General features: G+C 53.2%; 1 protein-coding gene and 2 long non-coding RNA genes across 16 annotated transcripts in view; 2 read left to right on the top strand and 1 right to left on the bottom strand.

Annotated features, from left to right (window-relative positions):
- The window catches only part of SYN3 (synapsin III), a 457,275-nt gene that overhangs the window by 248,388 nt on the left and 186,045 nt on the right, over positions 1-22,842 (top strand).
- LOC103348404 (uncharacterized) overlaps positions 1-22,842 on the bottom strand; it is a 78,570-nt gene that overhangs the window by 5,056 nt on the left and 50,672 nt on the right. For 4 of the 10 annotated variants that reach the window (XR_016216291.1, XR_016216295.1, XR_016216294.1 and 1 more), the window contains exon 2: positions 1,404-1,527. This is a non-coding gene — a long non-coding RNA (uncharacterized LOC103348404). Of the gene's footprint in view, positions 1-1,403; positions 1,528-1,600; positions 1,707-1,915; positions 2,018-11,414; positions 11,560-22,842 lie in introns of those variants that run through there. The other 6 variants (XR_016216290.1, XR_016216296.1, XR_016216298.1 and 3 more) reach the window with 4 other exon arrangements.
- LOC149123616 (uncharacterized) lies at positions 20,532-21,889 on the top strand. The gene is made up of 2 exons (XR_016216303.1): positions 20,532-21,111; positions 21,469-21,889. It is a non-coding gene; the product is annotated as an uncharacterized LOC149123616 (long non-coding RNA).

Here is a 22,842-nt window from a genome sequence, read left to right as displayed (position 1 = left end):
AGAGCCAAGGCTAAGACTAGAAACTCGGTCTCCCACCTTCCAGCCCAGGGTTCTTTCTGGCCACTGAGCTGCCTCCTCCTGTTTGTCTGCTCCATTCCCTGTGAGCTGAGCATGGGGCATGGGTTCCTCCCGCACCTGCAGCAGCTGGGCTGTTGGGTGCCTCTCTCCCAGACTTGCTTCCCCAGCACAGCCTTTGCCTGTCTCTTTCCACCTGCCGGGGAATCCCCTGCTGGGAGCCGTGAACAGTTACAGGAAACAGGGCAATTCCCTTCTGTGCCCCACCCTGGATTCTGCCAGTTCCTCAGGAAAAGCTGATTAAGAACTTTAGGGTCTTCAGGGTCAAGCCACCCGCTGGGACCCCCAGATCCCACATCACAGTGTCCAGGTTCAAGTCCCGGCTCTGTTCCTGATTCCAGCATCCTGCTAGTGTGCACCCTGGGGGGCAGCAGATGATGGCTCAGTAGGTGGGTTCCTGCCACCCATACTGAAGACCTGGATTGGGTCCCTAGCCTCTGGCTGCAGCCTAGCCCAACCCTAGCTTTTGTGGGTACTTGGGGAGTGAACCAATAGATGGGAGTGCTCTCTTTCTCTCTAATGAGTAAATAAGACTAATTTAAAAATAGCTGGCCCCTTCCCTCAAATTCTTCCCCGACTTCAGGGGCCTGCTGTCCCATACCTCATTCCGTTTCCCCAAAATCCCTTCCTTGCCCTCCGTTTTGGGTCCAGAGCTTTTGTCTCCAGGGGAAGGGAACCAAAGGTACCTGCTGGAGCAGACTGTCCCAATGGCTTCACGGGGACCTCTGAGCCTGAGGGGCCCTCCAGACATCCTGTGGATGTGCCAGGTGCCCAAGACAGCACCTACCACAAGGGGAACAGCTCAGACAGACTTCTGGATTTGAATCCAGCCTTGCCTCGGTTTCCACATCAGCGAAATGGGAATGAACCATGCAGGTGTTTTGTGAAGAAGAAATGCGTGCAGACGATTTGTGCAAATGTAAAATTGTATCAAGCAATACTCTTCCAATTAGAGCATTTGATTAATTTACTGCATATGTTCCATATTTTTGCAAAGATTTAATGAGGTAATATATTTAAATTCATTCATTCATGCACAGTGTCTGGCTCATAGCAAGCTCTTAGTGAATGATTCTGTCTGTCTACCATTGGTGCCCTTGAGGACCATGTTATCAGCGACCCTGAGATTTAGAGAGATGGAGGCGACACTCCCTGGGTCACGCGGCCTGTTAGTGGGGAACCAGAGCAGGTCCCCGAGTCTGTGGGACTCTTCTGCTGTGGATCCCAGCCCAGCTGGCTCTGCCCATCAGCTCCTCCCTGGCTTCCTGGCTGCAGACACCAGGTTTCCCTGACTTGTGCATCTCTGTGCCCTCAGAGAAGTGACTTACCCAAGGTCCTGTGGCTTGGTGCACCAAAGGAGAAACGGAACCCAGGTCCCCCGAATTAACTCCCAGGCTGGCACTACTTCCACCGCAACCTTGCACGTTCTCAGTCCAGTTCAGTGTAGATGTGCTAGGAGAAAAAGACAGTCATTTTCTGTGTGTGTGTGTTGGCTGTTCCCACTGCATCGGGAACTGAGACGTACCACAACAGAGGGGTGCAGAGGGTCAGAGGGCAAGAAGTTCTGGTTCACGCTCCACTGCTGTGTCCACGGTGCCAGTCACTCAGCGCAGACGCCTGTCTCATTCCTGCTTCAGGAAAATGGAACCCTCTGCAATCTCTGGGATGCCAAGACACCCACCCCCTGCCCACGCTGTGGAGAAATGGGCTCAGGGCAGCCTCCCGAGAGCCCTCCCAAAGCCCCACGGGCCTCTGCTTCCAGGGCTCCCCTGCCTCCCCACCCCCACTCTGACCATCTCCCAGGTTATTTTAAGGAAAGTTCCACAAGACAAAACCTCACTGGGACATTGATGTCTGAGGGTTTGGTTCTTCCTGCCTTCCACTGGAGCCTGGTTTTGAGGTCCTTTCGCTGAATCACTCAGCCCAAAGTAAATAAATACACGGAGGAAGGAAATCTCGCTCAAAAGGAATTCTGTTGTCACCTCTCCAAAAAAGTTACTTTCTGCAGGACCTGGCTTCTTGGGAATGAGACCTCACTCAGGGGGCACCCCCAGTCCCCTCTAAGAGTATGCAGAACTGGCTTCCCAGCCCCCAGGGCCAGCTGGTGGCATTTCTGCCTCTGGGTGGCCTGACCTTGCCACTGACCTTCCCCTCCCTTCCAGGGAAGAAGAACCCGGAGTGACCTGCCCTCAGGACCCAACATCCTGTGGATCTGATCAGCTTCTTTTGATGGGGGGTGCCCCCCCTTCCCGTGACCTGGGTTCTTCCCCTTCATGAAAATAAAATGACAGAGAATCCGCGATGATCCAACTGGTCCAGTCCCCTCACCCAGCCAATCCTGAGGCCAGGAGGGCTGCAGTGACTGGCCCTGGGTCACATGGCACCTTTGCGGCAGTGCCGAAACCAGAATTAGAGATGTGCTGCCCCCCCCCCCCGCAGAATTTGACCATCAGATGAGTCAGTGAACCCCAACTTTCCACCTCCCAACCTTCAGAGGCCACCCTTCTCCGGATCCCATTGCCACGTACCCCAAGAGCTCCCCCTGCTGGGGTGAAAGGGCTGAGATGGGAGGTTGTGAGAAACCTAAGGGAGAACACCTTACAAAGTCTGCCCCCAGGACCAGCATGGGACCAGGTTGAAGTCTCCTGGCTTTCTTAAAGCACCTGCTCTCTTGACTTGCTCAAAATCCATCCCTTGCCTCACTTCCAGGCCAGCCCTTGAGAGTCCTGACACTCCCCTACGCCCATCTCCTCTCTGTCTGTCTTAACGCTGCCCTCTCTGGGTAGTGCGGATATGGATTGGTCTGCACCTGGGGGAAGCTGACCCACGCCTCTGTCCATGGGGTGCCCTGAGTATCTCCTCTGTCAACCTCCCCATGGAGGGGGAAGGAACGACGGCTGTGCAAGGTTCCACCTCCCGCTCGCTTGGGGACCCTGGTGAGTTAAGTTGCCCTCAGCTCGCCCTGCTGTGAGAATGAGATTTAATGGCATAGTTTAGGGGAAAATAAAGCGCCAAGCAATTACTCAGTAATTGATTGCTTTCTCCTTCACCTGAACCGCAGGGCAGGGGAGCAGAATGGAGGCGGAGCCCAGCCTGGTGTTGTGTGGGGCTGGTGTTGTGTGGGGCTGGTGTTGTGTGGGGCTGGTGTTGTGTGGGGCTGGTGTGGTGTGCACACAAAGCAGGCGAGCATGTGGCAGCTGGGAACACCTCTCAAGAATCGCTGGATCTCAAGGTTGGCAGGAGCCACCTTTCCAGAAACTCACGGACATAGGCTAGTCAGAGGCAGATCTGAAACCCTCGTAGCTGCTCCACGATCCAGAATTCCATCCCAGACAGATCCCACCACGACTGCAATTTTCATCATTAACTGATAGCTGTGGACTCATTCCTGAGTTGACCATCTATCTGTCCACTCAGAGGGGATGGAAGGTTCAGGAAGGCTAAGTGACCTTCCCAAAGCCACACAGTGAATCACTGCATTTCCAAGCACTTGTTACACACCTACTGTGTCCCTGGTAGCCTGAGACATGCCTCGGTAAGTGAGGTCACCTGCGCTCCTACTCTATAGCTCCTTCCATCCCCGCTTGCTTGCTGCCTCTCCCATCTGGACATCACAATTAAATACCAGGCTTGAGCAACAGGAAGATGTCAAGAGGTTGGGATACAAAGTTAGGAGTAAAGTTTAAACATATGGTCAATGGGCAGTGGTCCTCTATGGGCACAGTGCACCCCTTAGGGTGTAGTCTGGAAACTTCAGGAAGGCTATTGGTTGGCATTACTAGCAATGGGCACTGTGGGAGTGCTATGGTTTGAGTATGCCTCTACCCATCAAAGGTTCTCGTACTAGAATCTCCTTCAGCAGCGTGATAGTGTTGAGGTGGTGGAGCCTTTAAGAGATGGGGCTCAGTGGAAGGTGGTTAGGTCATTTGAGAGTGCCACCCTTGGAAGGGACGAATGTACTTCTCACAGGGTCCTGAATAGTTCCCATGAGAGTGGGCTGCTATAAAATGGGCAAGCCTGGCTCTTGACTCCTTCCGTCTTCCTGTCTTGCCATGTGAGCTGACCTCTCACACGTGCTGCTCTCATGATGCCACCTGCCAAGCTGTGATGTCTGTAGTTGGGAGGCCCTCACCAGAGCCCAGCTGAGACGGGCACCACACTCTTGAGTCTCCAGAATTGTGAGCTAAATCAACCTCTTTTCTTTACACCTGATCCAGCCTCAGGTATCTTGTTACAGCAACAGAAAACAGACTAAGACAGCACACATAGAGGAAGGGGCTAGGAATGCCCCTGGGGAGAGTGCACAGATGAGAGCTGTCCCACCACGCGCCCAACAGATGGAAACCCATTTACACCCATCTGAGGCGAGAACCCAACTCCATGTTAAATTCAAACACAAAGCATTCGGGCCAGGAGAATTTGCAATATTCACTTTTTTCCCCCAAATATGCAGCTGCCATAAATTCAGGGAAGATACCACTTTGTTTTAGGTGAAACATTACCAAGAGTTGTCAACCATTTCCAAAAATTATGCCACTCATGGTAACTCCGCTTTGGACAGCTGCTAGTGAAACATCTCAGCTCAGACTTGTAGCTACAACCTTTGTGGTCATTTTATGCATGAGTGCAAGCAGCAATTTTATTATAAATTATTTCTATTTGATTTTTTCTTTACATGACAGCTGGGACTCTCCATTCTTTTTTTCTTTAGAAAATTGTGCATGTGTGTTAACTATGGATTTTATTCAACCCAGCACAAAGGGCATCACAAGGTTTTTGTTATAGACAAGGGACTGCACGTGAGAAGGTCGGGGGGCACTGCAGTAGGGCCGGTGAAGGGTCGCCTACGATGGGACAGCTGTAGATTCTTTCTTGTCACACTGCTCAGGACAGAAAAGTGACATCTGTGCTTATGGGACTTGGAGTAGACCTGGGGCATGAGTTCCTGAATGAGAAAGCTATTTGTCTTTAGAGTCTTTAGCTAAATGAATGGAAAGAATACTACGGTTGGCATCAAAAGACCTGAGTGCAAATCTTGGTTCTGCTACTCCCTCGCTTTGATACTGGGAAAACCTCCTTGGCCTTTGGCTCTCCATCATAAACGGGGCCCCATGGACCCGAACAAGCTTATCTTTCCCTGTAACTTTTCCTGGTTCTAACACTGGTCTTCAAGGACTTCCAAGATTGCTTATGCTTCCAGAACAGTCATGGTGGGTGTGGGGGGCAGGTGGAAGTGAGAACAGCAACCGCCACCAAATGGAACTAGGGATTCCACCTTGGACAGAACATTTTATTTCTCCAAGCCTCCATTTTAGCTTTGGTAAAACAGAGATTGTGGCCGCCTTACCTCAATGCGGTCGGGAAGTCTGACAACATGGTATTTGCCAAAAGCTCCATAGCCCTCAGGAAACGTTTGATGTTAGTGTCCTTCCTCCAACCTCCCCCCTTCCTCAACTCCTCAGGGCCGATGTCCAAGCTCTGCCCCAGTCCTTGGCTCCCACAGCAGGGCTGTGGAGGGAGGGATCTGGAACCCCGCTGCGTCTCCACATCATGCTTGCACAGGGAACAGACACGGGGAGCCCCTGCCTACCCAGGGGAGTTCCCGCCTCCCTGGCTGGGCCTGCTGTGGGGCCCGTGGGGAGAAACGTGACTCAGCCGGGGAGAATTTCTGGAGGCCTTTCTGGCCCTGACCCAAGGCTCCCCCAGCAGGAAATGCAGAGGGAAGCACTTTCTCAGCCTGGGGCCTCTGGGGAAAGGGTGTGGTCGGATGGAGACTCTGAGTGCGGCAGGTGCAAAGGCGCCGAGAGCAGAGTCAGTTCAGAGAACATCTGGGAACTTGCTGGGGTTTGTGATGTGGATCAGAGTGAGGGCGAGGGAAGAGCCAAGGTGAGTTACCATGTTTGAGAAACCTGTGTATCTTGCCCAGAGGCGGAAGGTCTGTGGTCACAGAATAGGATGGCCCTGGGGGCTCTGGGATGGTTCAGTAGTCAATGATTGGGAGAATGACAGACATAAAGCGAAGAAGAGCAGGCAGAGGCACCTGCTGATGGACGGCCCTCTCCTGCAGCACCCCCTGTTGGCCGCCCGTGGCAGCAAGCCCTTCAGATGTAAGCTCTTCTTCATGGAACCCCGATCTGGGAGCCGTGTTCCTATTGAGGTGCCAGATGCCCCAGAGGCAATTCTATTTCAGCAGGAATCAAAACTTCCTGCCAAGGGAGTGCTTTGCCAGTGATCCCCAGAGAGATGCCCTAGGACAGGGGGAGATAGAGCCCCTGAGCCTGGGCCCCCCACCCTGAGTCACTGAGACATGGGCCTGCCCACAGGGATGCACTTTCTAGTGGACACCACAGCCAAAGGAGGGCAGGAGCGACTCCATTGATGACCCTGAACCTGTGAGTCAGGGAAGGGGAAGGGAGGGGACACCTCCTCCAGCCCAGGGAGGAGCAGGGAGCAAGGAAGGCTTCCTGGAGGAGGAGATGAGCACAAGAGTCCTGGAGAAAGACAGAGGCTGGTGTGCAGGCTGCGGGGCCTAACACACAGCATGGGGACTGGAGTCGGTCACACCCCCTGTGTACTCAGCATGCGCTAACAGACTAGATCTTAGATGCTCTCATCACAGAAAAACGCAGATGTGAAGTGACGGGCCGTGAATTACCTGCTGGCCATGCTCATTTCACAATGGGTATGGCTTCGAAACAGCACATTGTGCACCTTTAGTACATGCAGCTTTTATGTGCTAATTGTACCTCAAAGCTGGGGGGAAACATTAAAAATACCAAACAGGGGTCAGCGTTCGGCACAATGGTTAAGATGCCCCTTGGATGCCCACATCTCACATCAGAGTGCCCAGTTCGAGTCCCAGCTCCTCTGTTTCCTATCCCGCTTCCTGCCAGTGTGCACCCTGCTAGGCAGCAGGTGGCGGCTCAAGTACCTGAGTCCCTGCCACCTACACAGAAGACCTGGATGGAGTTCCTGACTCCAGGCTTCAGCCTGACCCAACTCTGGCTGTTAGGGGTGTTGGGGGAGCCAGCCAATGGATGGAAGATCTCTGTATTTCTGTTTGACTTTCAAATAAAATGAAAATAAAGAAACATAAAACTTTTCATGCAAAAAGAATAAAAAGAAAGGGAACTGGCTGGTTGGAGAAGAGGTGAGGAGGAACAGCAGGATGGGGGGTCAGGTGCACCAAGCCCAAAGGTCCAGTGTACTCCTGCAGTCTGGGGCCTTCAAGTGGTCACGGCAGTGTTGGGGGGAGAACTGCTTTGGAGTCAAACCCATCTGTGGTCCAGTCACTGCTCTGCTACCTGCTGACCCTTCTAAGCCTTTACTTTCTCTTCTGTAAAATGGGATAACCATTCTGCACTAATATATGGCCTCCATGAATGCAGCCCCCTCTCCCTCTCCTTCACTCTTTGAAGGCCAAGGTCTGGCTCAACGCCTGGCCCACAGTCATCCCCCATCTATGTTTGCTGAGTGAATGCCTGGGTGAAGGGCATGATGTCTGTCGAGTGGCTGACACAAATCGAAGCCCAAGAATAAAGACACTTTTCAAGTGTGGGGTTCACGAAAGACTACAGTGGAAGCAGAAAAGGTGGCTGGGGACCTGGGCTGCCAGAAGTGGGACTCCTATGACTGTGGGGAGCCAGTGAGGGTCTCCAGCAGGCTCAGAAACCCAGCAGTGGCCATGTGGGAGCCCCGTTAGGAAGTCTGTTGGCCCAGGGCCCTTCCCATGGTGGTCAGTCCTCCAGCAACCCTTGCCCGTGAAGCTCCCTGTGTGTCACTGTCACAAGATGGCCAGGGTCTTCCCAAGACAGCGGCTGCTCCTCTGGAGACAGCCTGAGTCAGGAATCTGGAATTTCTGGAGGTGGCCAAGTGCTGATGCCTTGGGGTTGTTCCCTGGGACAGGAAGGAGCACTGCCTGCCTTGCTTGGAGTCACATGGTCAGCGCCTACAGACCTGCTGGGCCTGTGACCTCTGGCCCTTCCATGCTCCCTGACCTCTTGGCCTTTCCAGGCTCTCGTGTTTGAGGGCTCAGGACGAGGTGGGGAAGGGCATGCAGTGTCTTACTCAAGGACCCAGGCGCCCCTTGGCCTTGACACTGGAGCCCCTGTGGCTGGGCTCACAGCCAAGAGGAAGTCCAGGCTGTTCTGGACCAACTTAGGCTTCAGCAGCTCTGAGGGAGGCTGCTGCTTTCCCCAGGGTCCTCGACTTCCCCCTGATGGGTCCTGGAGCTTCCGCTCACCTCCCTCCACTGCTCTGTGACCCAGAGGGGCCAGCTCATGTCTGCCCCTGCCACGGGCCCAGCATCACCTCTCCCATATCTGCTCCACGGCCATGTGTGCCTCAGAGCCGTTCCTGGATACAGCAGAGATTGACAAGGGAACCAGAACCCCAGAGGGAGGGCAAACTGCGGGCAACAGCAGGGGCCACGGGCTGCTCTGTCAAATGGGAGAGACGGGATCCACTCCTGAAGGTGGCCGTGAGGCTGGCAGTGGGGTGGGGACAGCAGAGAGCTGCACCTGCTCAGGAAAACACAGCTAGGGGCCCGTGAGTTAGAGACGCTAGGGAAAGGAACGTGTAGGGACAGACAAGCCCTGCCAAGACCACAGGGAGGCTGGGGCCAGAGAGAGGCAAGCCCAATCAGGGGGCTCCGGGACAAGGGGGCTCTGAAATGTGCAGGGTTTGGTAGTGAGCACAGCAAATGCTTAGCGAGGAGAGAGGGGGCTGCTCTGAACTGAGCCAGCAGCCAGGAAAGAACAGCCCCGAGGTGGCTGGAGATGGATCCATAGGTCAAGAGCATGGGCCCGGCACTGAGCATACAGCTGGTGCTTACTATAGGCTCGCTGCCGTTCCCAGTGTTCCCTCAGTAAGAACTCGCAATACAGGCTCATCAAGTCCAGTGCCTAAGGGACTCAGACGCGTGTGCTCGCTCAACCGTGACCACATCAACAATGACAGCACTGCGTTGACTGAATACCTACGAGATCCCAAGCACTGCGGAGGAGCTGGGGATCGGCAGTAAGAAATCCTGCCCTGCAGGAGGCCTCTGTCTGATGGGGGGGAGCTAGACAATCAACAGTCCAGAGAAGACGCACGCTGCCTTGCTTTTTCTCTGGGAGGGATTACTTGTGCTTTTAAAGATCATTGCACGGGCCTCACCTGTCTGTGGGTAACTGCCCAGGATGGCCACCCTAGATGAGGACTTCCCTCGGTCTGCTTCTGCTGCGGAAGCACTTCATCCCCTGCTGGCCCCTGCCAGACTGCTCCCAGGAGGCCCTGTCACAGGGGCTCCCAGAAACCACCCTCTTTGCAAACAAATTACACTATGCCCCCTGCTCAGATTCTTCAACTCTGACTCAAGAGAGTGACAGCCGCGGCTGTCAACACCCTGTCAAGGTCACCACCAGCAAACCTCCTCTGTCCCATTCACCACTGTGTCCCCAGCACCTCGCACAGGGCCTGGCACGTAGTAGGTGTCTACAGAATGAGTTTGTGAAGGAGGTCACCCGGGATCTGGCCCCACACTTACTCTTCTCCACCCCTGGGCCACTGCCTTGAACTGCACTTGGCAATGTCTTGAGTGTCACTGAAATCCCCCCTGGTTTGACTGGCTGCACTCCAGGAGAGCTCGGCGTCCTAGGCTCAACCCGGGACCACTCACCACACACCTCCCTCCCATCCCTGTTGTGCCAGACCAGTGCTTATCATCTGCCAGATGGCTGACGTGGGGTTAGGCCTGAAGAACCCTGCAAAGCCGGGATCTTCCGAAAAAGCTAATGGTCCACACTGAGGGCTTGTGTTTCTCTCAGTTTTATATGTTAAACCTTCACTCCCAAGGTCATGGAGAGTAGGAGGTGGGGGTGTCTGGTCATAAGGACAGGGTCCTGGTGTATAGGATTGGTGCCCCTACAGAAGAGGCCCCCAAAATACCCCTCCACACTTCTGCCATACAGGGACACCATGAGAAGACAGCTCCATGTGGGCCAGGAAGAAAACCCTCAGTAGACACCAAACCTCCCAGCACTTTATCTCGGACTTCCTAGCCCCCAAACTGGGTGAAAAGAATTCCTGCTGTTTATAAGCCACCAGCCTATGGGAATTTTGATTTTTTTTTTTGAAAGGCAGAAAGAGAGAGAGAGAGAGAGAGAGAGAATAGTTTCCATCCACTGGTTCACTCCCTAAATGGCTACAACAGCCGGAGCTGAGCTGATTCAAAGCCAGGAGCCAGCAATTTCATTCAGGTCTCCCATACGAGTGCAGGGACCCAAGGACTTGAGTCATTTTCCTCTGCTTTCCCAGGCACATTAACAGGGAGCCAGATCGGAAGTGGAGCAGCCAGGACTCGAACCAGCACCCAGATGACTTTACCCATGATGCCACAATGCTGGTCCCCTGTCTAATGATTTCTGTGATGCCCTCCCAGGCTTTCCCAAACCAACTGAGACAGCTAATGTTCCACAGTCCAAAATAGCTGGGTAGGAACAGCTATTCGGAGAGAGAATTGGGGGAAAGAGGGGACAGAATGGCCACTGTTTTCAGTCAACCACATGTAGGGCAGCCCAGGAAAAAGGACCTAAGCGTGTCACCAGAATGAAGCCTTCTAACCCCAAATCCCATGCTCTTTCTCCTGGGCCACCTTGTCTTGAAGGAAGAATTACTGAGTTGTCCACCATGTGCTGGATACTGCAGGAACACACCTCAGGTAACCATGCCATTTAGTTCCCTTATTAGGAAACTCACATTATCCCCTTATTATAAATGGGGAAACTGAGGTTCAGTGAGAGCGCCTGCCTCACCCAGGGTCATCCAGCTAAGCTTCAAGCTGGACTGGAATCTGGCTTTGTGTGACCCCGACATCAAGCTCCTCCAGGTCGCGAGGCAGTATCCAGGTCGGCTGACTCACAGTCATGGGCACAGGCTGCAGAGAGCAAGGCCTCAGCCTCGGCCTGCCTCCCCCTGGGACCTGCTAACTCTGCAACCTGTGGCCAGTGCATTCCAGGGAGGAGTCCCAGGAACCAGTGGCCAAGACAGTCCTGAGAAAGGTGTGTCTCCCTGTGTGGAGAACCAAAGCCAGCAATAGGCCTCTCCACCGACAATGCCTCACAGGTTCTCTGGGCACTGGTCCAGAAAATTAAATCCGCAAGAGGCTGGGTAGTTGAGAGATGGGTAGTTGAGTACTTGGGTTCAAATCTAGGCTCTTCACTCGCTGTCTGACCTCCAGTTGATTCCTCATTGTTTGAGCCTGTTTCCCCACCTGTAAAGTGGGGTTAATATTGGAATCTGTCCCATAAGGTCATAGATCAGATATGTGACAAAGTACTTGGAACAAAGCACGTTACCAGTGTTCAGTCAACAGCAGTCCCACTTGTATGTCCTCAACATAGATGGGTTGAGAAAGACTGCACACCTCAGGAAGCCACCAGTGATTGGTGCCAGACTTGGGCACCAGCTGCCACCGTTCCCGGTCTCAGCAGCACACTGGACCTGAAATCCAGGAATCTCATGTCACTGTGGCTGTGTGACCTCCCCCTCAGCCTCATCCCACGCATCTGAGAAGGAAAGCAGGGATGTGTGAACCCACCCTACCCAGCCCTTAGGACTCTTAAAAGGCTCCCAGATGCCGGATTCTGTCCCTGTTGCTCCTCTTCCAGGCCAGCTCTCTGCTGTGGCCAGGGAGTGCAGTGGAGGATGGTCCAAGTGCTTGGGCCCTGCACCCCATGGGAGACCAGGAGAAGCACCTGGCTCCTGCCATCAGATCAGTGCGGTGTGCTGGCCGCAGCGCGCTGGCCGCGGCGGCCATTGGAGGGTGAACCAATGGCAAAAGGAAGACCTTTCTCTCTGTCTCTCTCTCTCACTGTTCACTCTGTCAAAAAAAAAAAAAAAAAATGCTCCCAGAAAAGAATGTCTGCGGAAACATTACGCAGAGCGCGGAGTGCTGGAGAAAGTTCTCCGCCCTGTTAAACTGCTCCCCGCCCTCGCTCGCCCCACCCGTGCCCTGCCAGCCATCGAGTCCACCTCGCCCTCTTCTTGGCGCTCGGCTGTCCTGGAATCTCGCTCGGCTCCCAGAGCGCACTTGAAGCGCAGCGTACACGGTCCAAAGCCTCCGGCAGCTCAGCCTGGCCCTGGCCCTTCCTCCTTGAAAACGTCTGGCCTAGTGGGAAGGAATGTGGGCTGCCATCTCAGTCCCACTCAGGTCCACTGCGTCCACTGAATGCCTGCCATGTGCCACTCAGGTGAACAAGAGGGGCTGTGCCTTCACGGCTTGCACGGCCTGTCACACCCCGCTCAGCCCTCTCTGGGGTGACTGCCAGTGTTCAGTCAGGAAAGTCACATCACAGACAACCACAGCACCAAGCAATGCTAAGACAGGGGGCTGTGACCAGGAGCCCAGAAACGGGCGTTGTACCTGGCCTAGAAGAATCAGGGAAGACTCCCTGGAGGAAGAGACACAGGTGAGGTGCCCAACCCTCACCCAGTCATGTCTAAATGTGAAGGCTTCCCACACTAGCACCTCTTCATCCCAGAGTCACAGATCTGTGAGCACTCCAAGCCAGGGGACGCTTTTAAGTGTCCAGTCCACCTGTCATTGCAGAGGGCCCCAGAGAGTGGAAGTGGCTTCCTCCCGGTCACCCAGGGAGATTGGCTGGATCTACTGGGCAGCCTTCACGTGAACATCAATGCTTGGTGTTGATCAGATCATCTTGCTGGGAAAGGAAACCAACTGGCCGTGAACCCAAGTCCGAAGGGGAGGCTGCCAGAGGTCCCTTCCTCCATCCCTTCTGCGGCAACAGAGACCCGGCTCTGCTCACTCACTTCCCAGTCTGCACAGCCTGTCACGCTCCGCTCAGCCCTCTGTGGGGCAACTGCCATTGCCCACATTCCATAGATAAGAAGGCTGAGTCCACACTAATACATGAGGCTGCAAAACTCAGAAAGTGACCTGGAAGTCGGCCCTGAGTCAATGTCAGATTGACTTCGAGAAGGTGTGTCAGCTTTCCTTCTCTGGAGCATGCAATGCACTCTCTCCTTTTTTCCTACTCTTTTCTTAAGTTTTTTAATTTACTTACTCGAAAGTCAGAAGTACACGGAGCAGGGAGAAAGACAGAGAGAGAGAGAGATCTTCCATCTGCTGGCGCACTCCCCAAATGGCTGCAACAGCCAGGGCTGGGCTAGGAGCCAGGAGCTTCATCTGGGTCTCCTACACGGGTACAGGGGCCCAAGCACTTGGGCCATCCTCTGCTGCTTTCCCAGGTGTATTGGCAAGGAACTGGATCAGAAGTGGAGCAGCCAGGACTCAAACTGGCGCCCATATGGGATGCAGGCTCTGCAGGCGATGGATTAAGTCACTGCGCCACAAAGCGGTCCCCTTTCCTGCTCTTCTAAGACATGGGAATTCCTGGGTGGCAGGGGGCCGGGGTGGGACCTCCTCTGCCTTTGCTGTCTCTCTTCCCTCCTGTGTTTCTCTCTCCTTGTCTTGGTCCCTCTCTGTGCCAACTAGATCTGGGTCTCGCTCTCACTCCACAATACACCCCGTGCTCGCCTCCACCTCCATGACTGCTCATCCGTCTCTCTCTCTCCCTCGCCCTCTTCCTGTCTCTCTCTTCTCCCCTCCTGTCTCTGTCTCCTCTCTGCCCTTTCCCCTCCCAGGTAGTCCAGGGCACCAAATACCTCGGCTGTGACTAAGCCAGGAAAAAGCAGAGGCCGCCTCTTGCAGACCCGTCTGCGTTCCCCGCCTCCAGATCCAGGGGCAGTGGGCGGGGGAAGCTACGGAGGAGCTCTGACAAGGCTCCTGCCCAAAGCTGCACATTCCCTTGGCAAGAAAGAAAAGATTTCCAGAAAGGAGACAAACAGGAGGCATCAGTCAGCGAGCCTGCCTCCCAGGCCCTCTACTGTCCAGTCCCTCCACCCCCAAACATCTGGGGAAGGGCAGAGTCCCACTCTCCAGATGTGTGGCCTGAGGCTGGAGCAGGCGCGAGGGAAGACAGGCAGTGACTTCAAACCCACCTGAGCAAGGGACCAAAAGGAGGGGGCACGGCCCCCAGGAATGCCAACCCCGTGCCTCCTGCGGATGCCTCAGATTTCCCAGTCCCCACGAGGGAAGGGATGGCAGAGGGGCAGAGGTGGATGGCCCAGGTGGACCTTCGAGCTCACCTGTACTAAGCAGAGCCCACAGAGAGGGAGAGCTAAAGACAGTGGGCACCCGAGCCCAGGACTCAGACAGCTCACGCTGTCTACCTGGAGAAGGGAAGTGCCGCATCTCCACTGCCCTCCTTTTCGAACAAGAAGCTGCCCTGCTGAAACTCATGGGGCCTGGGATGTCAGCCTTCCCAAGCAGGCCGGCGGCAGCCAGCAGTGAAAGGCTGCCTCAGCCTCCAGCCTCTCTCCTCTGTCTCTCTTCCCATAATGCTCCTCCCCTCTCCCCTGTCACCATCCTCACTTCCTTGCGTCCACTGCCCCGAGCTGGCACAGGGCACCAGAATGACGCGCAGTCATCTTCAGGAGCCAGCCAAGGATTATGCCTTAAGTCCTGATCTGCTGTGAGATTGAATGTGCGGAATCAAAGCTGGAATGTTAGGCATTAGCCTGCTGTGATTTCCAACACGGGCCACCCCTTCCCAGCCAGCCCTCAGGAATCCATCAGCTATTTCCTATATTTCCCAAAGCCACATGTGAGTCATACACTTGTCCTCATTCAGGGAGTTCCTGGAACAGTGTTTAAAATGCTGATTATCTCAAACTGATGGATTGATCATTGTACAGTCTTGAATGAGCCCAAAGGGTTTGATGGATTTGTTACTATTCATTACTACTTAATGGACAATCCCCTGTGTTACTCTGGCTAAATTACTCAGTTGCTTTGATTCTTTTTCTATGAATAGAGGTTATCACACTTCACAGAGTCCTCAGGAGCATTCAGTGTGTTAATTCTTATAAGGGGCCTCGAAGAGTTCCAGGGCCCTGGTACCTCTTTAACGTTCACTGTTTTTGTCGTCAGCATTGCTGTTGATGTCAGGATTTGATGGACAATGGAATATTCTCGTGCATAATCTGTGCAGTGGGAAAGGATGGAGATAAAGTGCCTGTTTCATGTTGAAGATGAGAAAATAAGACTAAGGAGGAGAAACGGGAAGCCATAGACAGGGCTGTAGACTCAGCAGTGCTAAGTTCCAACCCCAGCTCATCTGCCTCCTCACTGGCTGACCTGGGGTGACTTTCTCTTCCTATGTGGTCCTCTGCTTCCTTTTCTGCAGTGTGAGATAAGACATGTCTGTGTGTGGTAACAGGAGAGCAGCAAACATTGGTTGCCATGGGGATGGCTATCAGGTCCCTTCCCATCCCCACCTGCCTTTCCTCCCCGGCCTTGGCTACCCAGCCAGCAATCATCAAAGCTCCGAATCTGAGCCAGGTCTGATGCCCCTCTGTCTTCTGCAGTTCCAGAAATTTCCACAGGATCCTACGAGAGGATCCATGGCAAGGCCCAGGAGTCATTCTGGACTGGGTGGTCAAGTACCTGGTGCTGTATCCTCCTTTCTGGAAAGGTGGAAGGGTTCGAACTAGAACACTGAATCAGCTCATATCTGCCTTATCCTTGTGGTTGGTAGGATTTATTGGTTATTGGTAGGAACTCTTTGGCTTGAGACATTTTACCGTAATCTGATCAATATCAGACCCTCAGGAAGGAGCTATTTAAAGAGACCCTTGAAAAACCCTCCGCAAAGCCACGACTGTCTCTAATTTATCTGTTGGCAAATAATGCTTTGAGCTCTAATAACTTTTAAAAGCCTGTTTTGTCAGGGGACGGTACACACTACGAGGGTATGTAGTGGTTAAGAACTGGGCATGCGAGTCACATGCTTAGATTTGAATCCTAGCTCTGCCATCTTGGGCAAGTCGCTTAGCTCTCTGTAGCTCAGTGGCTTCATCTGTGAAATGGGGGTGATAATCTCACTGTGTGTAGCCGCCGGGGACTGAATGAGCTGACCCAGGTAAACTCCTGGGAACTGCTCTGGCGTCAGAAAGTACCAGCCTATTATTGTCAACTTGGAGTGTTCCCCTCTTGCCCAAGTGTTTTAAGACATTCAGAACCTCACTGGGAGACCCAGGATAGAGGGCCAGTGTCTGCCTTGCTTTCGGCTTTCTAGAAATAAAATTAGCCGAAGCCAAGTGGGAACATTCACCTAGTGCCCACCCTGTGTTCCCCAAATCATCTCCTCCCACCCCCTTTGCCTGCTGCCCTCGGGGATCGTGACCTGCAGTTCTCAGAGAATCCCACGGCTGGGACGGACATCGAGGTCCCCTCACCTGATCACTGTGGATACTGCGATCTGCTGACCGACAGCCCTCCCATTCCTCCTCAAGTGTCCCTGGTGACAGAGAGCACGTCACATCCCAGCACCAGACCTCACCTGTGCATGGCTGTCATTCGAGGGGGTTCCTCCTGCACTGAGCTGAAAGCTGAGTGGCTGCAGAAACAACTCCAAGCAGCTCCGGCTGGAGCTGGCATCCACTGGTTAATATCCACTCTGTCCTCGCTATCTCCTCAGGGTTCTGTCCCATCTCCTCAGACCCCTTCCCATCCCAGACTCCTCCCATCAGCTCCAGCTGCGCTTCGACCCCATGAGCCACAGCCCAGCTCCCAACTCTAAAGGCTGCACACTGGCTCCAACTTCCGTGACTTCTCCAGGACTCGCCTCCCTTCCCTGATGGGCAATATCCCAGCCACTCTCTAAGATTCAGATCAGAATCCTTCCCCCTCAGGGGGCTGACCAGCTTCCCCCCAAAGCCTTCAGGGTCCAGTCCCCACCCCTCCCAGCATTTCTTTATGACTCTGCCTCCCTCCAACCCCAGTGACAGCTCTCCTTATAGATTTTCAGGCCTTCTTTAGCACCTGCCCAGACCAGGTGTCCAGAAAGTAATTACCCAGCAAATGAACACACAAGGACTGAATTGGCTGGTAACTCCAGCCATTGGTGCCAGTTCCATGCCTGGTTCTAATCTTTTGCCTACCACTGCCCTTCAAATACCTGAAGGCAGCTTTCATGTCCCCTGGGTCTTCTCCGAGCTGACAGCCACCATTCTGCCAGCTCTTCCTTCTATGCAGTGGTTGCAAGTTCCCCTTATCCTTGTCACTCTCCTTTGGACAACTTCCATGGACATAGTGCTGTTCTGAGTGTGTGTCTTCCAAAGCTGACCCCAGGCTCCTGTGGTGATCCAGCTTGTACAGGGGTGGCAGCACAAGCCCCCCACCCCCACCCCTTGCTCTGAGCATGAAGCAGCTGGTAGCACAGAAAGAGCATTAGCCCTTGACCCAGCAGGACACGGCTTCACACAAACTCTGGCACCCATCAGCCATGCCACTCAAAATACTTAAAAACTGACACAGTCCGGGAACTGCCAAGTCAGCTATAGCTTTGGAATAGGGTCTAGAAGCCCCTTCTAGGCCTTGTGTTACCCTTTTAGCTTTTGGATCTCAAGGTAGGGGTAGAGGCAGGAGAGTCAGGGCAGTAGCTAATTTGGAAGCAGTACAAAAATGTCTGAATATTTCTAAGAACAGATAAGCCACACTTATATGGACCAGGTGAGTATCTGCCCTGGATATGACCAGATTCAAGTAACTTTGGGGCTCTTGGCTTGTGTCCTCACCAGTGACATGGAGCTGAAAGCAAAGCTGACTCTGGGGGTCTGTGAAGGGATCCAGTACATGACGTCTGCCTTCCCTGGCAGAATCCAGATTGGAGGAAAAAGAAAAAAGAGGGAGTGGGTGAGAAAGCAAACACCACCTTTGCTCCCTGAGAAGTTAGGTGGGAAGACGTGGCTTCTGCCTGTAGGAGGGACTTCCCTCTGGGTCCTGGGTGTCTTGCTGAACCCTAAGGGCTGTGAGAAGCCAGCAGGGAGTAAGGGGACAGGATCTGTTCTTAGAGGAAACCAGGCATCAGGAAGAACTTTCTTCCTCTCCAGACTCACCCGGCAAGAGCTTCAACTTGGCGCTCTGCATTTACCACTGGGGGAGGGGAAGCAGAGTCCCACCTTCGGGGGCTTTTCTTCCCCTTCCAGTGGTATTTGAAAGTCTTCCCAGTTTTATTTTCCTGGATGAGCCCTGTATACTTCTTGCTCCTTGAAATAAGGATAGATTCTACTTAGTGAAGTGGTGTCCACTCATGACAGCAAGCATTTTGCAGGCTTGTGCCACTGTTGGTATCATCTCTGGTAATGGAGTTGTTTATGCCTGAGAATCTCATCTCCCAGAGAGTCTTTCCCCTCCCATGCCTGGAACACATCCAGAGCCCACTTGCTGAAGTCTGTAAATAAGTAACTGCTGTCCAAGTACTTGACATATGCAGAGTGCATAGCATCTGGTAGAGTCACCGAGAAACAAGTGATTTGGTTATGGTTATTGTTACCATATTAGGATAATTAAGCAAATCAGACCAAAGGTTCACATGACTACTGGTGTGGGGCAGGCAGGCCTCTTCCATCTGGCACCTACTTAGTTGGAACATACTGTGTCCATGGTCAGCAAGGCCAGGAAAGAACAGAAAGACGGAGGAGGTGCCCCCACTCTTAGCTGCCTCCTCAGCTAAGAGGAAGCCACACCTCAGCCCCTCTGCTCAAAGTCCATCGACCAGAACCCGCGGAGGGCCTGGCCTTGACTTCTAGGGAGGATGGGAAATGTGGAGGAGCTCTGGGTAATGCCAACTCTGCCACCAGGATGCAGTAGATGGGAATGAATTCGCTCCCTCACCTTGTGGAGAAAGGATTTGGGGACGAGGCTCTGTGCAGAAGACTCGCAGGAATGGCTCAGTGACACCCTCAGCTTCACCCATCCTGTTTCCTTTTCAGAAAAATGTGGACAAGAAGAGCATCTTAGCTCGCAGGGTTGTTTTTGAGGTTTGGGTGCTGGGTATGACAGCACATAGGATGGGGCTGATCTCATGGTTATTCTATAAAATCAGTAGGACCTAGAGCTCAATGCCAACAGGCTCTTTTTGTCTATAACATCATTGAACATTCTGAACTTAGCATACACAAAACCCTCTCTCTGGCCTTCAGTGGGTGCTGTTTGGAGGCAATGATTAATTTTCAGGGACCTGTGTCTGCCTGCCTGCAGGTGCACCTGGCCCTGAGCTGGTACTCAGTAAGTGTTTGATGACTAAACGATGGAAGAACATTTGAAGAATACACAGGCTTCAAGCGACAGAGGAAGGGGCCAGTGTGATCTTCGGGCCCCCTTCAAAGTGGGGGCTCTGAGCCCAGAAAATTCTGCTGCAATAGAATGTCATTCTGATAAAACTGCTTCCTTCCCTGCCTTGCTTTCTCCATCTATCAAATGGGAGACAGTAGAGCCTGATTCTTAAGGGTATAAATTCTGAAGTCAGACAGCCTTGGTTCCAATACAGGTTCTAACTGGCCCCTTGTGTATTTCAGGACAATTTTGTTACCTCTCAAGCCTCAGTTTTCCTATTCATGAAAAGGGGTGGCTAAGCAACTAGTCCTAAGACTGGTGTAGAGCAGTTGTAGATAATAAGAGCACTGTGTTTGTCTGGCATGAACCCAGTAATGTCGAGTGATAGTAAAATAAGGGGGTGGGTGGTCTATACTATGGCATGCTAATCAGCAAGAAAAGAGCACGAACTATGTACATAGGCAACAACATGGATGAATCTAAAACTGTATGCTGAACAAAAGAATCCAGATGCATGCAATTCTATTTTATATAAAAAGTCAAAGACAAAACTAATCAATAGTGGCACAAAGCATGTCGGTGGCTGCCTGGGGCCTGGGTGATGTGGTGTTAGGGGATTTGCAGGGTCATGAAAATGTCCTACATCTTGGTTGTGGTACCAGTCACATGGTGTAACTATTTGTCAATATTTGTGGATCTGATCACTGAAAATCCACACTTTTATGGCCTATGAACTGTACCTTTTAAGGCAGGTTTAACAAACAAAAACAAGAAGATGAGAGGGTTGGGCTGCATGAGGTCTCGCTCGTTCTCAGGAATGCTGCCCCTGCTCTGCACCACATACAGCTCCCTGGCCAGAGTGCTTCTGCCCTACCCCCTTCTTCCTCTGGGCGTCTGTCCCATCGGCGCATCTCCTGGTCCCTTTCTCTGCCTCCCCAGCCAGCCAGCTCCAGCCTTCTGCTTCATCAACAAACCAAGACAAGGGTGTGGGCCAGGGAGGTACAAGGACCCAGACATGAGTGGGAGCCCCAGATATTAGCTCATACTGAGATGAAAATGTAGGCACCCACCCGCGGGGCCCGGGAAAGCAGTGACTCCTCTGGCTGCTTAGGGGCTACTGCCCATGATTCACGAGTCAGCGTGGGCGGCAGCGGGGTCATCAGCTGACAGTGATTCGTTAGGGTCTGGCCCTCTTTTGCTGAACACCCTAGAATGTTGGGAAAAAGACCGACTTCCCTTTTAGGTACTTGGAACTCCCAGAATCACCAAACTGCAAGGCTAGATGCAGCGGGAAGCTGGGAAGGGGACTGCAATGTTGCTCCAGCCTGTGCTGCCTGACTGATCAAAGTCCCTTCGCTTCCCTCTGCAGAATTCTGGATCGGGACTGCTAATAGTAGTGACAGGGACAGCAGCAGCAAGGCTTAATGGATAATGTGCTGTGATCAGACACTTCCAGAGCACTTGCCATTGCCGACCTTGGCTAACTCCTAAAGCCCCTGCCATGTATGCAGGTACCATCTGTAGCCCACTTCACTGAGGAGGACACAGCGAGGTTAAGTCACTTGCCTGAGGTCTCACAGCTGGAAGGGGCAGAGCTAGGACTTACACGCAGTTTATCTGACGCCAGAGCCTGCCAACAGCAGAGGTCTCATATCCTGTCCCTCAGCACATGCGCAGCGAGGGACCAGAAACTGGGACCTCTGTCAGCACTTCCTCATGCTTCTCCCCTCCCTTCTGCCTCCCGATCTTGCACAGGTGCACCTGCTCAGGAAGCCCTAAATCACACCCAGAGTCCTAGCTCCAAGGAAGTCTAGGAGTGGAGTTTTTGGCTTTTCTGGATCCTCTGAGAACAGGTAGGCACCTTAGAAAGAGGAAGGAGGGCAACACGGATGGTGAAGAGTTTGTCTGTCCTGAGAGGCGATATTGGGGGGAGGGGATCAAAGGCCAAAGAGGAGATGGTCAGATTTTAGGGAGGACCCCTGGATAACAAGTTGCAGAAGGCAACACAAACATGCTTCAGTGGGAATTTAGCCCAAGACATACGGTGACTGTCCCACAGAATCCAAGGGCAACAGCAAATCCAGGAATGTCCTGGCACCAGGAAGCACTGTCGAGACTTGCCCTTGCCCTCTGATCTCAGCTCCACTCTCTGCACCTGATTTATCCTTCTCCTGCCTTGCAAATGAGCGTCCTTCACTTCTCAAACACAGGCAGCAAGGAGTGTGGATGCCAGCCCAGAGTGACTGTCCATCAGCCTCTTTCCTGCCACCAATTCCAAGTTCCCAAGGAAGAGACCTGGGGACCGGCGCTGTGATGCAGTGGGTTAATGCCCTGCCCTGAAGCACCGTCATTCCATATGGGCACTGCTTCCCGACTCGGCTGCTCCACTGCTGATCAAGCTCTCTGCTATGGCCTGGGAAAGAAGTACAAGATGGCCCAAGTCCTTGGGCCCCTGCACCCGCGTTGGAGATCCGGAAGAAGCTCCTGGCTCCTGGCTTTGGATCGGCATAGCTCCAGCCGTTGCGGCCAATTGGGGAGTGAACCAGCAGATGAAAGACCTCTCTCTCTTTCTCTGCCTCTCCTCTCTGTGTAACTCTTTCAAATAAATAAATAAATTTAAAAAATAAAAAAGGGAAGAGACCTGGCAAAGCGTGGATGCCTCCAGTGGTGTGTGTGCAGGCCAGGGCAGCCTGTTCCCTGTCACTGGAGACGAGAGTGGCAGTAAGAGGACTGGGAGAGGGGAGTTGGAGTGCAGGCCAGGAACACTGCCGCACGTCGCACGAACTAGGCTAATCGGGGCTCAGGAAGCTCCCAGATTGCTCCCATGTGCAGACGCCTCCAAGCTGTTGACACTCAGACACCAGATGAGGGATTGTGTCTGCGCACTCACCCAGGCCCTTCAAGGCAGCAGACTCAGCTTCTCGCTATTCGCCCACGGACTATCGTGGCAATGGCCTAGACGGTCTTCATTTATTTTTAGACACTTTCTCACTCAGATCACATGTCCTCTGGAGTCTTGGCTCTTTGCTTGCCTCAATCCTAGCTTCTAGCCCTTTTAACTAATTGTCAGTCCTTGGTTTCCACGGGGTAAACCTCTGTTTGCCCAACCAGGCTCTGATCAAGCTTGGCTCTGTGATCCTAAACTGCCCCTCCTTTGTTGCTCCCCTTCTTCGTGGAGGAATGACACAGGACCCTGCGCTGTTCTTTAGTCTGCTCGGCCCTCCCCGGGTTTGCTGCTGGTTCTTCCCGGGTTGGCTACCGTCCATCCACCTCCGTGGAGGGGCAGGCCCCCTGCCACTTTCCCCACTTCCGCAGGGGAGCGGCACACCACCGGCCGGCTCTCTCGGGGGCTGCACAGGTGTTCCTTTTAGATGTTCCTGGTGCATGTTGTCTCTCTCCTCCTTTATAGTCCTCTTCCACCAATCCCAACTCTGCTACCCACACGCCGAGTACACTGCTCTCCTCCAATCAGGAGCAGGTCCTGCTGCTTATTGGTTGAACTGGAGGCAGCTGTGTAGAAGCTGTTTCTCCCTTCTCAGTGCCATATTGTGGGAGAGCAGATGCATAGAATAAGTCTTAATTCC

This window comes from Oryctolagus cuniculus, chromosome 11 (assembly GCF_051225735.1).
Source record: "Oryctolagus cuniculus isolate XC-2025 breed Fujian yellow rabbit chromosome 11, ASM5122573v1, whole genome shotgun sequence".
In the NCBI taxonomy this organism is placed as follows: domain Eukaryota; kingdom Metazoa; phylum Chordata; class Mammalia; order Lagomorpha; family Leporidae; genus Oryctolagus; species Oryctolagus cuniculus.
This window is presented reverse-complemented; position numbering and strand designations above follow the sequence as displayed.